At 38.2% G+C, this 17072-nt stretch overlaps 2 long non-coding RNA genes across 2 annotated transcripts in view; one reads left to right on the forward strand and one right to left on the reverse strand.

The window, feature by feature from the left end:
* LOC112442021 (uncharacterized) overlaps positions 1 to 3675 on the forward strand; it is a 47543-nt gene extending 43868 nt beyond the window's left edge. The window contains exon 3 of the long non-coding RNA XR_009491022.1: positions 2349 to 3675. This is a non-coding gene — a long non-coding RNA (uncharacterized lncRNA). The remainder of the gene's footprint in view (positions 1 to 2348) is intronic.
* LOC132342591 (uncharacterized) overlaps positions 1 to 17072 on the reverse strand; it is an 85999-nt gene that overhangs the window by 14587 nt on the left and 54340 nt on the right. Inside the window, exon 4 of the long non-coding RNA XR_009491023.1 lies at positions 2072 to 2134. This is a non-coding gene — a long non-coding RNA (uncharacterized lncRNA). The remainder of the gene's footprint in view (positions 1 to 2071; positions 2135 to 17072) is intronic.

The following is a 17072-nucleotide window of genomic DNA, read 5'->3' on the forward strand; positions in this document are numbered from 1 at the left end:
TTCCCCATGTATTTCCCATGAAGTGATGGAACCAGATGCCATGATCTTTGTTTTCTGAATGTTGAGCTTTAAGCCAACTTTTTCATTCTCCTCTTTCACTTTCATCAAGAGGCTTTTGAGTTCTTCTTCACTTTCTGCCATAAGGGTGGTGTCAGCTGCATATCTGGGGTGATTGATATTTCTCCCGGCAATCTTGATTCCAGCTTGTGCTTCTTCCAGCCCAGTGTTTCTCATGATGTACTCTGCATAGAAGTTAAATAAGCAGGGTGACAATATACAGCCTTGACGTACTCCTTTTCCTATCTGGAACCAGTCTGTTGTTCCATGTCCAATCCTAACTGTTGATTCCTGACCTGCATATAGGTTTCTCAAGAGGCAGGTCAGGTGGTCTGGTATTCCCACCTCTTTCAGAATTTTCCACAGTTTATTGTGATCCACACAGTCAAAGGCTTTGGCAGAGTCAATGAAGCAGAAACAGATGTTTTTCTGGAACTCTCTTGCTTTTTCGATGATCCAGTGGATGTTGGCAATTTGATCTCTGGTTCCTCTGCCTTTTTTAAAACCAGGTTGAACATCTGGAAGTTCATGGTTCACGTATTGCTGAAGCCTGGCTTGGAGAATTTTGAGCATTACTTTACTAGTGTGTGAGATGAGTGTAATTGTGCGGTAGTTTGAGCATTCTTTGGCATTGCCTTTCTTTGGGATTGGAATGAAAACTGACCTTTTCCAGTCCTGTGGCCACTGCTGAGTTTTCCAAATGTGCTGGCATATTGAGTGCAGCACTTTCACAGCATCATCTTTCAGGATTTGAAATAGCTCAACTGGAATTCCATCACCTCCACTAGCTTTGTTCATAGTGATGCTTTCTAAGGCCCACTTGACTTCACATTCCAGGATGTCTGGCTCTAGGTCAGTGATCACACCATCGTGATTGCTTTAGTCACGTCCAACTCCATGCGACCCCATAGACGACAGCCCACCAGGCTCCTCTGTGCCTGGGATTCTCCAGGCAAGAATACTGGAGTGGGTTGCCATTTCCTTTTCCAATGCATGCATGCATGCTAAGTCACTTCAGTCATGTCCGACTCTGTGCGACCTTATAAACAGCAGCCCACCAGGCTCCTCTGTCCACAGGATTCTCTAGGCAAGAATACTGGAGTGCATTGCCATTTTGTTACTTGTGTTTTATCTCATAGAATTAGACTTGCTTGCTGCTACTTTTGGAGAAGGCAATGGCACCCCACTCCAGTACTCTTGCCTGGAAAATCCCATGGACGGAGGAGCCTGGTAGGCTGCAGTCCATGGGGTTGCTAAGAGTCAGACACGACTGAGCAACTTCACTTTCACTTTTCCCTTTCATGCATTGGAGAAGGAAATGGCAACCCACTACAGTGTTCTTGCCTGGAGAATCCCAGGGATGGGGGAGCCTGGTGGGCTGCCGTCTATGGGGTTGCACAGAGTCGGACACGACTGAAGTGACTTAGCAGCAGCAGCAGCTGCTACTTTAAATTCTTTCATATCTTTTAAGTATTCCATTTGACCTGATCTTTTTCCTGGATGTGTTATGGAGGGTGTAGTCTCTAGTACTAGTGCATACAAATATCATGGCTTCTTTTTAGATGCATTAAAAAAATGAAAGAATTTCCCCCTAACACTAAGCATGTAGACACCACCACTATATAGCAGGCTTGTATGCACACGTATACTGGACTTAAACCAATCATTGGACAAAGCTTGGGCAAGGGTTGTTGCTAAATAGGAAAGAGGACAAAGCTCATGAAGAGGGGCAAAGAAAACAGGAAGCATGGTGAACTTTGCATGTACAATAGTATTGCCATTATAGAGAATATCTGCTCAATAGATTATTCCCATGTCCCTCTTATATAGCCGTGTATTTAGTTGATCACTATCACCCAAAAAGGATAATGTGAGGAAATAAGGGAACTGTAGGTCTTAACATAATTAAAATGAAAATGAAATAAGTGAAATGAAAATGAAAACTGCTTTTTATAGCTCTGAATCCAAAGCTTATGGTCTTAATGTAGATCAAAGATATGTCTACACTCTTTACCTGGATTTTTTCATTTGCTTGTATTTGATTTGCTTGTATCACCATGTTCCATTTCTGTTTTTTCTGAAAATAAAATGAAATAGAATTACCTCCTACACTCATACTGCTATTGACATTAAATTTCATCTTCTTTCATTATGATCAGCAAAGTTACTCATAACACTGGAATTTGTTTTCTGCTTTTAAAGTTATAGCTACTGTTGTTGGAAAAATTAGTATTGCTTTGGCACTGTGTTCCACCTAAACTCATGGCATTTCTGTACTATTTACCTTTCAGAAAGCTATTTTACAAAAAGAAAAAAGAAAATGGAGTACAGACTTCCAACAACACACATCTTTTCTGCTTTCTCCTTGGCTCTGAAAGAGGATGCATGAAACAGAATTTCAGGCTGTAATTAACGCAGCTCTTCATAAGATAAGAGGTTCTTTTATCTGTTAAAAAAAATTGCTGTACTAATTTTCAAGAATCAGAATGTTCCAGTTAATGCTTTTCCTACAAGAAGAATTCACCTTTTCTACTCTATTTGCAGTCAAATTTTCATATTTTTTAAAGGAAATTGGACATGGGTAAACATGCAATGATAGCAATATTATTTCATAGGACTGAGTCTAGAAAACTTAAATATTAACAATATGCTTAGATAAATCCTGAATAGGTGTTGCACAGAGAATTTCCAAATAATATCTACTCTACAGAAATGTACTTGTAGGCACAGACCTTTTGAATACAATTTACATCCAGCCCTTTCAATGGAGGTGGTAAACAAATTGAGAAATGTACCCTCGTTTGACATAGTAAGGGAATTCTTATGCCTTATAGTACTGTCCAAAGAAGGAAGAAACCTCTGCTGTTTCCATCCTGATTTAAATATCTCCTTGTAGAATGCACATTGCAATTCAGAAACAATACTTTCTTTATGTATGTTTTGTGTGTGGGCTTGGAATAATTGGTAATGCATTGGCACCGTGCTCCACCGAAACGCATGCCATGTGTATACTATTCAACTTTTTAAAAAATCCATTTCCCAAGAAGAAAATAGGAGTATAGCAAATAACTAGAAATTACAGACCACAAAATTCTTCCCTAAAGATCTTGTCGAAGAAGACCCCACTGAAAGCCAATATGGCTCACGTCACACTGCTGATTCACTGACCCCTTTGGATGGTCCTCCATTTCTGCATCCATAGATAACCAGATACCCATTCTTTCTCTTTCATCATGACAACCCTGTGAGATGGGTGTGAAAGGGAGTAAACTGTCATTGGGCACAAAGGCTAAGACATTTGGTAAAAGCAGGAAATTAGGAGGTTTGACTTAAAAATCTAAGTAGATTTTCAATCTAGATTACTACAAGTAAAAATGAGTGGGAAGTTTTAGCAACAAGGTGACTGATATTTATGGTATACTAACAATTTATATTTAAGTGAAAATATATCTGTTACACTTCAAAAGTAGAAAATGATAATAAAGAGAATGGCAGTATAGCTTCTGGGTCTGTCCAGTGTTCACTTTTTCTTTGCACGTCTGCCTGTGCCTCTGTGCACACACATACACACATGTAGGATCCCTGGCCAGAGAAGAGTTCTTTCTTGTGTGTTCACAAAGAGATGAGAATTTTAAGCTCAGAACCTCTTGAAAATGAGAAACTTTTCTTGGCAGACAATCAACCGATTCTGAGTGAACAGAGCTGACAGAGCCCTTCTCCTTCTTTCTTTTTGTTCATATTGTTCACCCTCACACAAGGAGGGCTGCTAGGGAAGGTAAGAGGACCCTCAAATAAGATGAAGGTGAATTTTTCTGGACTAGCTGCCAAGCAGTGCTAAGCTTCAGTTAACCTGTTACCTCTCTTCCTTGCCTCTGGCCCTCAGTTTTCCGTTTGTATCCTGAAAATAGCATTGACATTAAATTGGGTCAGTGGAAAAAAAAAATCAGTGACCAACTCCAGCTTATAATTTTGCTCCCCAAGAAAACATTTTGTAAATAGCCCTTATCTAGAGTGTGCACTATATAAGGCTCCTAGGGTGATAATTGAATATTTCACCTTAGGAAAAGATGCTGATTATTTTAGACTTGAATTTCCACAGTCAGAAAATTCACCTAATGCCATTCTAATGTGTTATGTTTCACAAAGAGAGTTTTAAATGAATGTAAGTAGATATATACCCAATAGAAGTCCTTGCAATATACACTATGGGACAAGCACAAGAATGTTCATAGAAGCACTATTCAAAATAAACTATCTGGAAATAGGCTAAGTGGAAATTTTCCTATTTCTGGATATAGGAAAATAAAGTGAGGCATATGGTCATATATGAAATATTACAGAGCAGTAAAAATGAATGGACTACAGCTACATATGACAATATGGATGAATCTTTATTTTTTGGCTGTGCTGGGTCTTAGTTGGGGCATGTGGTATCAGTTCCCTGACCAGGGATCGAACCTGGACTCCTTCCATTGGGAGTTTGGAGTCTTAGCCACTGGACCACCAGGGAAGCCCCCATATGGATGAATCTTAAACATAATACTGTGTGAAAAAGTAAGTTCCAAAACCTCAGATATGCAGATGATGCATATCTAATGGCAGAAAGCAAAGAGAAACTAAAGAGCCTCTTGATAAAGGTGAAAAAGGAGAGGAAAAAAGCTGGCTTAAAACTTAGGATTCAAAAAGTTAAGATCATGGCATTCGGTGTTATCATTTCATGGCAAATAGAAGGAGAAAAAATGGAAATAATGACAGACCTTATTTTCTTGGGCTCCAAAATCACTATGGATGGTGACTGCAGCCATGAAATTATAAGACGCTTGCTCCTTGGAAGAAAAGCTATGACAAACCTAGACAGCATATTAAAAAGCAGAGACATCACTTGCCAAAAAAGGTCCATATAGTCAAAGCTATGATTTTTCCTGAAGTCAAATAGGATGTGAGAGTTAAAAAGACTGAGCACCAAAGAACTGATGCTTTCAGACTGTGATGCTGGAGAAGACTCTTGAGAGTCCCTTGAACAGCAAGGAGATCAAACCAATCCATCCTAAAGGAAATCAGTGCTGAATATTCATTGAAAGGACTGATGCTGAAGCTGAAGCTCCAATCTTTTGGCCACCTGATACAAAGAGCCAACTCATTGGAAAAGACCATGATGCTGGGAAAGATTGAGAGCAGGAGGACAAGAGGACAACAGAGGACTAGATGGTTGCATGGCATCATGGACTCAATGGACATGAGTTTTAGCAAACTCTGGGAGATAGGAAAAGACAGGGAAGCCTGGCGTACCACAGCCCATGGGGTTGCAGAGTTGGACATGACTTAACGACTGAACAACAACAACAATATCCCCTTTAAAGTAAAAAAGTAACTATGAAATTCATTTAGCAGGTGTATATATATATACATATAGTGGTAAAACTATAAAAAATGCAAAAAAATAGTGCTTATATTTGTAGTGAGTCAGAGAGATGGGATGGAAGAGCAGGACATAGGTAGATTTTTGTCAATGTTTCAAATATGAAATGTTAGTTCATGTTTGCTTATTAAATATTAATAATCAAAGAAATAAAGGGACATACTTAGGAAGAAAATCGACAAGAAATAAAGTATTGACAGAATATGTGATGGTGTTTACATAAAAATGCAGTAGGATACTGAGTTTTATGCAAAATAAAATAAGTAACAAAAGACTGAATGTATCATAAGGGCAACACACTACAGGATCTGGATCTGGCCATTTCTGATTGTCCTCATATGTGATCCTTCCCGAACTCCTTTGGGAGCCATCTCCCTTCTAGTTTGAATTCCTAACAGTGGAGATTCCTTATGACTTTATCATTCATCATTTCTCTTCTCTTGTCTGTTGGTAATCTCTCTTTGGAGAGTATATCCATATGCATGTCTCTGCCTTTCAGATGACTCCTCAGACCTATCCATCCAATGATGAATTCCCACCAGCAGCACAATCCCAACTGCTCAGAGTATCTCTTCATGGATTCTAGTCATTTTCTCAAAGCTAATCACTGAGATGACCATGAACTAATTACATAAACTTTCTGATGTTAGCTTCCTCATCTTTGAAAATAAGTGTCTGTGAGTATAACTTTTAAAGCCCTTGAAGTGAAGTGAAGTGAAAGTCTCTCAGTCATGTTTGACTCTTTGAGACCCCATGGACTATACAGTCCATGGAATTCTCCAGGCCAGAATACTGGAGTGGGTAGCCTTTCCCTTCTCCAGGGGATCATCCCAACCCAGGGATCTAAGGTCCTTTCAGTTCAGTCACTCAGTCATGTCCAGCTCTTTGTGACCCCATGGACTGCAGCATGCCAGACTTCTCTGTCCATCACCAACTCCCAGAGCCTACTCAAACCCATGTCCATTGCATTGATGCTGCCATCCAACCATCTCATCTTCTGTCATCCCCTTTTCCTCCCGCCTTCAATCTTTCCCAGCATCAGGATGTTTTCTAATGAGTCTGTTCTTCACATCAAGTAGCTAAAGTATTGGAGCTTCAGCTTCAGCATCAGTCCTTCCAATGAATATTCAGGTCTGACTTCCTTTAGGATGGACTGGTTGGATCTCCTTGCAGTCCAAGGGACTATCAAGAGTCTTCTCCAACACCACAGTTCAAAAGCATCAATTCTTCGGCGCTCAGCTTTCTTTATAGTACAACTCTCACAACCATACATGACTACTGGAAAAACCATAGCTTTGACTAGACGGATCTTTGTTGGTAAAGTAATGCCTCTGCTTTTTAATATGCTGTCTAGGTTTCTCATAGCTTTTCTTCCAAGGAGCAAGTAATTTCATGGCTGCAGATACCATCTACAGTGATTTTGGAGACCCCCAAAATAATGTCTCTCACTGTTTCCATTGTTTCCCTATCTATTTGCCATGAAGTGATGGGACCAGATGCCATGATGTTAGTTTTCTGAATGTTGAATTTTAAGCCAACTTTTTCACTCTCCTCTTTCACTTTCATCAAGAGGCTCTTTAGTTCTTCATCACTTTCTGCCATAAGGGTGGTGTCATTTGTGTATAGGGGATTATTGATCTAAGGTCCTTATGATCTCTAAATTTGAATTTATAAATTATTGACTCTTCTTCACATTAGTCATTTGTCCAGGATACTACCATGATTCTAGGCTTAACTTTGACATATTTCTAGTTTTGTTTATACCCAATCAAACCAAACTTTGTCATTTTTTAAATGCCTCTCAAATTTATCCCATTTTTTCCATTTCCCTGGTTTTACCTTAGCCCTGGACCTTATGAGTTTATACCTGAATTAATTTAAATATATTTTTAACAGATTTTCCTGCTTACCATTCTCTTCTTCTTCCAAGCCCTCTCATACATTACTTCCAGATTATTCATAGAAATAGCTTAAAACATTATGCCAGGCCAGCCATGATTCTTTATTACCTCATAAGCAATCCCAACAAGTCCATCCTAAAGGAGATCAGTCCTGAGTGTTCATTGGGAGGACTGATGCTGAAGCTGAAACTCCAATACTTTGGCCACCTGATGCAAAGAACTGACTCATTTAAAAAGACCCTGATGCTAGGAAAGATTGAAGGTGGGAGGAGGAGGTGACAACAGAAGATGAGATGGTTGGATGGCATCACCGACTCAACAGACATGAGTCTGAGTAAACTCCAGGAGTTGGTGATGGACAGGGAGGCCTGGCATGCTGCAGTCCACGGGGTCACAGAGTCAGACATGACTGAGCGGCTGAACTGAGCTGAAGCAATCCCAATACCCTTAACAACAAGTTTAAGATCCTATATAATTTCATAAAACCATCTATCCAGCTTTTTCTCTTACCACTCCTCAGTACTTAAATCTCAGTGAAACTACCATCATCACTGTCACGCAAATACATGCAATAATTTCTACTTCTGAATAATTTATGTTAATTCCTCAAACCAAAATGTTCTCTTCCCTCTTTTTTCAACCAAAGATGCCCATTTTTTTCAAGAACCAACTATAATTTCACCTATGTACAGCTTTCTCCAACACCTCACATCTCTGTTGAACTTTCTTTTCACCCAGATACCACGGCAATTTAGCTTTCATTATGGACAATTAATAATTGCTCTTTCTCAAGTTACTGGGTTAAAAAAAAAATCTTTCAACTGAATTACAATATTCCTAAAGGAATATCCAGAGGAAACAGAGATTAAATTGCCAACATCCACTGGATCATCGAAAAAGCAAGAGAGTTCCAGAAAAATATCTATTTCTGCTTTATTGACTATGCCAAAGCCTTTGACTTTCACAATAAACTGTGGGAAATTCTGAAACAGATGGGAATACCAGACCACCTGATCTGCCTCTTGAGAAATCTGTATGCAGGTCAGGAAGCAACAGTTAGAACTGGAACAACAGACTGGTTCCAAATAGGAAAAGGAGTACGTCAAGGCTGTATATTGTCACCCTGCTTATTTAACTTCTATGCAGAGTACATCATGAGAAACGCTGGACTGGAAGAAACACAAGCTGGAATCAAGATTGCTGGGAGAAATATCAATAACCTCAGATATGCAGATGACACCACCCTTATGGCAGAAAGTGAAGAGGAACTCAAAAGCCTCTTGATGAAGGTGAAAGAGGAGAGTGAAAAAGTTGGCTTAAAGCTCAACATTCAGAAAATGAAGATCATGGCATCTGGTTCCATCACTTCATGGGAAATAGATGGGGAAACAGTGGAAACAGTGTCAGACTTTATTTTTCTGGGCTCCAAAATCACTGCAGATGGTGACTGCAGCCATGAAATTAAAAGACGCTTACTCCTTGGAACGAAAGTTATGACCAACCTAGATAGCATATTAAAGAGCAGAGACATTACTTTGCCAACAAAGGTCCATCTAGTCAAGGCTATGGTTTTTCCAGTAGTCATGTATGGATGTGAGAGTTGGACTGTGAAGAAAGCTCAGTGCCGAAGAATTGATGCTTTTGAACTGTGGTGTTGGAGAAGACTCTTGAGAGTCCCTTGGACTGCAAGGAGATCCAACCAGTCCATTCTGAAGGAGATCAGCCCTGGGATTTCTTTGGAGGGAATGATGCTGAAGCTGAAACTCCAGTACTTTGGCCACCTCACGCGAAGAGTTGACTCATTGGAAAAGACTCTGACGCTGGGAGGGATTGGGGACAGGAGGAGAAGGGGACGCCAGAGGATGAGATGGCTGGATGGCATCACTGACTCGATGGATGTGAGTCTGAGTGAACTCCAGGAGTTGGTGATGGACAGGGAGGCCTGGCGTGCTGCGATTCATGGGGTTGCAAAGAGTTGGACATGACCGAGCAACTGAACTGAACTGAACTGAGATCTAAAACTGTGCACAACCTAAAAAAATCATTATCTATTAGAATATAGTCGATTTAATCTTTATTGAGCACTTGTATATGACACTGTGGTAAGCACAAGGGCCTTACAAAGTTAAATATATAATTCTCCTCAAGAAGCTCAGAATCTATTGAACTTGGAGTAATACAGTCTTTTACTTTCAAATGTTTAGACTTAAAATCTAACCTCTCTCTAGAGATACAGACCATTTATATCCGACTCCCTTCAAGATCTCTAATTAGAGGTTTCACAGGTACTCATTTCAAATATAACTTCCTCCTACACCTATCTCTCCCAATACAATTCTGTCAAATTTTGTTATATAATTTAAAGCTATGTTATTAGCCCTATTTAAATTAAAAATTGTTATATTGTCCTGGGAATTGTCCTTTCATTATTTAATCCCTTATGATACTTCATTCCTTAAAAAATATTTTGTTTGATATTAATTTAGAGAATACAGCTGTCAAATTTGTTGATTTTATTTTTAACCCTTATACTTCAAAATATGCTCTTAAATTTTAGGTATGTTACTTATAAAGATGGTAAGATGATCATTTTTTTCTCAATCCAATTGAGAATCTCAATCTTTAAGCTGGAATATTTAGTCCACTTGTATGTATTATAATTTTGATATATCTAGTTATTTCTCTTGTCTTCATTTACATCTTGTCCTTGCCTTTCTTTTTAGTGTTGTTCCTGTTTTTCTTTTTAAAAAAATTCTAGCCTTCTCTTGGATCAATCATTATTCCTACTTCCTTTCACTAATGTTTTGGACAGTATATATACCTTATAACTACCCTCTTAGTGTTTAAGTTTTAAAAACATCTATATTCAAATTAAAATTAATCAATTGCTCTAATTTTAAACAGATGAACCTTAGATCCCTTTAACATCCGTTTGATCATCTCTCCTTCATTTTACATGCAATTGTTGTCCAAATTTTAGTTCTTTTTATTAACATGAAATCAGACATTATAATTTTGTGATTTATTCAATTATGTATTTATTCAGCTACATGTTTAACAACTTGTTTGTCCATTCTTTCTTACACTTAAACTTTCTGCATAAAAATTTTCTCTTCCTGAAGTACATCCTTTATAAATTCTTTTATTAAGAAGAGTTGGTTGTAGGGAATTCCCTGGTGGTCCAGTGGTTAAGGCTCTGTGCTTCCACTGGAGGGGGCACAGGTTCAGCACCTGATCAGAGAACTAAGATCTTGCAAGCTGTATGGTGCGGTCACAAAAATAAATAAAATATAAATCTACATATGAGTGCTTATATGTCCAGAAATGTTTCTTATGCCCCTCATGTTCTTTAGTGATTATCAGTGTATGACTTTGTAGTTCACAGTCATTTTATCTTAGCATTGTGAAAATATTATTTTGTTGTCTTTTGGCTTCTATTGTTGCTATCAGTCAGTTGCTAATATTTAAAGACTGTTTTATCTATACTCAGTATTTTATAATAACTTATAATGGAAAAGAATCTTAAATATATACACATATACACATATGTGTGTGTATATATATGGGAGTTGGTGATGGACAGGGAGGCCTGGCATGCTGCAGTTCATGGGGTTGCAAAGAGTCGGACACGACTGAGTGACTGAACTGAATTGATATATATATATACATTTCTGTATACCTGAAACTAACACAACATTGTGAATCAACTATATTTCAACAAAAGTTTAAAAACATAAAGACAATGTCTTTTTTCTTTTGATTACATTAAATTTCTTTAAATTACTTTTAATATCTCTCCTTTGATTATTTTTTCTTGTAGTTCCCCAACAATGTGTCTGCTGCTGCTGCTAAGTCGCGTCAGTCGTGTCCGACTCTGTGCGACCCTGTAGATGGCAGCCCACCAGGTTCCTCGTCCCTGGGATTCTCCAGGCAAGAACACTGGAGTGGGTTGCCATTTCCTTCTCCAATGCATGAAAGTGAAAAGTGAAAGTAAAGTCGCTCAGTCGTGTCTGACTCTTAGTGACCCCATGGATTATAGTCTACCAGGCTCCTCGTCCATGGGATTCTCAAGGCAAGAGTACTGGAGTGGGGTGCCATTGCCTTCTCCAAACAATGTGTCTAAGTGTATATTTATTTTCATTTGGGTTCCCTTGTGCCTTCAGAATCTGATGATTCATATCTTTCATCCATTCTGGAAAATTCTTAGCTCTTATTTCTTTGAATATTGTGTCTCTATGATGATCTCTACTCTATCTGGTATTCCAGATAATTCTTCTCATTCCTCCATATCTCTTACTCTTTTAAATATTTTTTTTCTATTTCCCAATTTACTAATTTTCCTTCTATTGTAGCCAATTTTCTATTTAACTGAATTTTTAAATCAAATAACTATATTTTGTATTTCTAGAAGTTCTATCTTATTCATGTTTTCAAAATTGTATTACCCTCCAAGCATCTTATTCTTTTCTTATGGTTTAATCCTTTTATGTCTTTAGCCATTTTTAAATGTTTATTTTATAATCTTAAGTCAGTAGTTCCATTATCTCAAATATCTGGGAATTTAAGTTTGCTCTTATTGTCTCTGTGGATTCTTACAGTGGAGTCCCTCTCCTCCACATGTGCTTTATAGTTTTTGATTGGATTCTTCTTCAGCAAGGCTTTATCTGTAGCAATCTTTGCATAGATCACATTGAACTTATGGTTCTCCAAAGAAGGTCATTTGCTTCTATTGGGCAAATCTGTGTTATCTCTGGCTTTTAATGTGGATTTCTAGGCTGAAAATTTTTTTAGACAATTCAAGCAGTATAAATTAAAATCCAAACCTACATGAGAAATTTTTTCCCCCTCTATCCAAAGCCCAGGCCAAGATAGGAAAGCTTCCTTATCACTTCACAGTGTCCATAGTTGTTTTGTTTTTATTTTTGTTTTCTTTTATGGCAGGTATAGCCCTCAATGACCTTTGCTTTATGCACTGACCCCTTTTCTATCCCCTGCTTCACTGGCACTCAAGGCTTAACTTCCTGCATCCACCAGAAATCTCCTTTGAAGTTTGCTAGAATTCAGTTCATGCCTAGATTTTTTATTTTTCTTCAGTCTTAACTTTTATTTATTGGGGATTTACTTTTCATGCTATAAGCTCAACTATGCATTTAATGCTATTTTTTTTTCAGAAGGATCCTCACATTATGTGATCTGCTTTATGCGACAATCTAAAATTCTAGCCCACTGTTTTAGATCTTGGTCTTGTTTCTCCACCAACTCCCATGGACCTGGTGTTTCAGACTATTCTTTCTGAAGCAGCCCCACCCAGGACTCAAACATTTTGACTTGCTTTCTCTCCATTCCTATGCCTGTGCCAACTTTCAGGGATACTGACCAGGCTCTGACCCTGATCTCTGCCTACCAAGAAGGGAATACTGGCCAAAAAATTGTCTGTGTGTGTGTGTGTGTGCGCACAGTTGGGTCAGACTCTTTGTGACCCCATGGACTGTAGCCCACCAGGCTCCTCTGTCCATGGGATTTTCCAGGCAAGGATATTGGAGTGGGTTGCCATTTCCTTCTCCAGATGACCTTTCCGATCCAGGGATCAAAGCTGCATCTCCTGTGTCTCCTGCATTGGCAGGTAGATTCGTTACCACTAGTGCTACCTGTGCTGTGCTGTGCTTGGTTGCTCAGTCGTGTCCGACTCTTTGCGACCCCATGGACTGTAGCCCTCCAGGCTCCTCTGTCCATGGGGATTTCTCCAGGCAAGGATATTAGAGTGGGTAGCCATGCCCTCCTCCAGGGGATCTTCCCAACCCAGAGATCAAACCCAGGTCTCCCACTGCAAGCAGATTCTTTACTGTTGAGTCACCAGGGAAGTCCTACCTAGGAAGCCCTATTTCATTGCCATATTCATTGTCCTTTGCCTTCTGGTCCATCTTTAAGATTACCTCTTGAACAACATTTTCTAAAATTCAGATCTGATTATGTAACCCCCTATATAAACTCTCCAGCACCAAAAAAAGGATAGTTCTATTTTTAAAAAAGGCTATAATATTTAAAACTATTAATGCTATAAAAGTCAAAGAAAGGCTATAGAGTGTTCTAGATTAAAAGAGTAAAAGGACATAATAACTAAATGTGATTCTTTATCTTAGACTGGATCTTGTCCTGGAAGGCGCAAAATGCTATTAAAACATGTTATTGTTTCAGTAGACAAAACTGGCATATGAATTCCAAGTTAGATTAAAAAGTATTATATCAGTGTTCAATTTACTAAAGCTGGTAACTGTTGTGTGGTTATGAAGAGGGCATCCCTATTTCTATGAAAAACACACAAAGGTATTTAGGAGAAGAGGATCATGATTCCACTTACTCTTGAGTGGTACAGGAAAACATATGTGTATGTATATGTGTACACACACTTATGTATGTATTATAATGAGAGAGAGATCAAATAAAAAAGCAAATGGGACAAAATATTAACAATAAGTGAATCTGAGTAAAGGAGATATATATATGTGTTCCTTATATTAATACTCACAATTTTTCTGTAAATCTGAAGTTATTTATAAATAATTAAGGGTAAGAATGTTAAAACCTTTTGGAGCTTCCCTGGTGGCTCAGTGGTAAAGAATCCACCTGCCAATGCAGGAGACCAGATTAAATTCCTGATCCGGGAAGATCCCACATGCCACGGAGCAACGAACCTGTGTACCACAACTATTGATCCTCCTCTAGAGCCCAGGAACCGCAGCTACTGAAGCCCAAGCACCCTAGAGCCTGTGTTCTGTAACAAGAGAAGCCACCACAGTGAGAAGCCGGCACATCACGACTAGAAAGTAGCTCCCACTCTCCACAATGGGGAAAAGCCTGCACAGCTAAGACGACCCAGCACAGCCATTAAATTACCAAAAAAAAAAAAACACCACCTCTGCTGTTTCTCTGCTACCCAAGGATGTACATTAGATGCTTAATAGCCTGGCTTCAATGTCTTTCGTAGCTGCATCTGTTCCCATTTCCCTTCTCACACCCCAGTAAGCAGCCCAGGGTTTCCCAATTCCCAAATTCAGATCACAGCTTCCTGCCTTGCACAAGCAAGTCCCTATACCTGGAGTATTTTTGTGCTCCTTCCTGCTCAGAAAATTTTCATTTCTTCAAGCTCCAGTTCAAAATTTTCTTTCCTCCAAGAAAGTTCCCTGAAAAAGTTTATGGAATGCTTTAAAACAAAAGTAAGATGCTCAGAAAGCTAGGAAGAAATAAACAATATATTTTATTTAAAAGAAGAAACGTGGAAAAGAAAAGATTTTGAGAGAGTTGGCTAATTTCATTTTACACTTTAAAAACATTTTCTGTATGGTTCAGCATGAAAAGGTGAAGTGAAAGTGTTAGTCACTCAGTTGTGTCTGACTCTTTGCAACCCCATGAACTGTAGCCCATCAGGCTCCTCTGTCCATGGAATTCTCCAGGCAAGAATACTGGAGTGGGTAGACATTCACTTCTCCAAGGGATCCTCCAGACCCAGAGATTGAATCCAGGTCTCCTGCATTGCAGGCGGATCCTTACATAGCTTCAAAGTCTTCCACTCAACCTGGAACTTGTATTTGAAATTTTCTCCTATGTCACAATATGCTATGTTATATTACAACAATATTTTTTACATCCTATAAGATAACATGTGTATTACTAGTTCTTTGAGCATTGGTTTCACCAGTCACAATGTGGAGCAGCAACTATCTTATTCATTTTTACATCCTGTCTAACATTTGGCAAGATACCTAGGATGTAGAGGATTCTAAATAAACAGAATAAATCATTGTATAAAACAACAACCTAAGCACCAAATTTAATTTTAACATGCATATGCACATATCCTCCAACCTTAACACTACTATCATCCTAGTAAATAAATAGCAAACACTTGGCAAAAATGTTTTCACTGGATCTACTCCTTCCCATGGGCAATCTAGTGAATACAATCCACTTTTCGCCAGTTCTCACTAGGAAGTATGATGTGTAATGGGTAAGTGAATAAATGGCTATAGGCCTATACATATTGAGGCCTTTAAGGAGCAAATTTACATAAAGCCAAACCTAGTTATGGTCAGAAATCAAAAATCCCACCAGACGCAAAGCAATTTGTAACAAAATTCCATTTTCAGTCTATTTGTCTTTGGTTTCTTAGACTGTTAAAAATACTTCTGACTCTCGGTACATCAGTTTTTGAACAAACATCAGCATCTGTGTAGCTAGATTTGCCAGATAAATGTATGTATTCATTTGCCCCTGTTTTTAGAAAATCTGTAATTTTGTACTTTGAATTCATGAAGACAATTATATTAGTAGATATTTAAAAAAGCACCATTCATGTACTAGGTTTTCTAGAGAATAAAGAGAAGAGAGCCTTCTAGGATTTAAATTTAAATTAAAAATCAAGTAAACTTATATTTTTATAGTCCGCAAACCACTTGGAAATGGTACAACTTTCCCAAATCTAATTTAAATCGTAGCTAAGAATATCCTAGCATATCAGTTGTTTCCTGGAATTTTAACTAATACTGGAAGAGATGTGAAGAGACATTTTCTTTTAAGGATGGAGTTAAATAACTGTTAAGAATTTTATTTTTTATAACAAAGCTATAATATTGAGTAAAATTTTATTGCATTTTAGTGCAATATAAAGTCTATAGATTCTGGTGTTAATCTAGGTGTCTCAGACCACAGTCTTTATAAGCAAAAGGTCTCACCTCTTATTTCACTGAATCTCCCACTCATGTTACAATTCATGGCATTTGATTTCTTTTAGTATGGCTAGTCTTTTCACAAGCTAAAAATTAAAGATGTGCTGCAACTAGAGTTCTTGAATTACAAAGCTCAATGATTATATTTGATATAAGCTCTTCTAATCTACAATTAGGGACTAATGAGGACATGCTGTTGACTCAAAAAGGTTGAGAAGCTTACATTTGATGACCCAGGATAAATTCCAACTCCTTGAGTTCTAATAATAAGCCACAGCACATTATTTTCTTTCTTTCACTTGACCTTTGTCCCACATATGACATATAACTCAGAACTAGAGATGTGTTTCCTGGAAAAAGAAGAAAATTAGAGCAAACATAATTGCTGTCAGCAAATACTTTGCAGACCTTGGCTCCAGAGGGCAGAACCCATGGGTAGAAATTCATAGGAATAACAATACCAACTCAATGTAAAGAGTTTCCAATATGAAAAGCTACCACATAATAGAATGGGCTGCTTTCCAACTTCCTGTCAGGCTAACTATTTAAGTAGCAGCAGGTGACCACCTACAAGGCTGTTGTCAAGGCGATTCCAACACTGGACCAGGCACTGCTACAGTCATCTAAAGTCTAAAACTCTGTAATTCTGTAATATTAGAGATTTAATGCTTATAGTATTATTGTCATTCGGTCTAGTTTCTGTTACTATCAAAGTCTTGCTGACATTTTTATCTGTATAGGTTAAAGTCACTGAAAATGGTCAGTGCCCCTGACGTAAATGTCAGTTTCCTGATCTAGAGAGTGAGAGGGTTGATGAAATGATCTCCAGAATTACACCTACTTCTAGCCATATTCTGAAATCCATAGGAGGAGGGTATTTACCTCACGAACACTTTTGGAGTAACATGTAAGAAATTTAATAAATGCATGCTGTTTTTCAACAACACTTATAATCTTTGGGAATTTATTCTT

The sequence above is a fragment of the Bos taurus genome, chromosome 17, assembly GCF_002263795.3.
Source record: "Bos taurus isolate L1 Dominette 01449 registration number 42190680 breed Hereford chromosome 17, ARS-UCD2.0, whole genome shotgun sequence".
NCBI lineage: Eukaryota > Metazoa > Chordata > Mammalia > Artiodactyla > Bovidae > Bos > Bos taurus.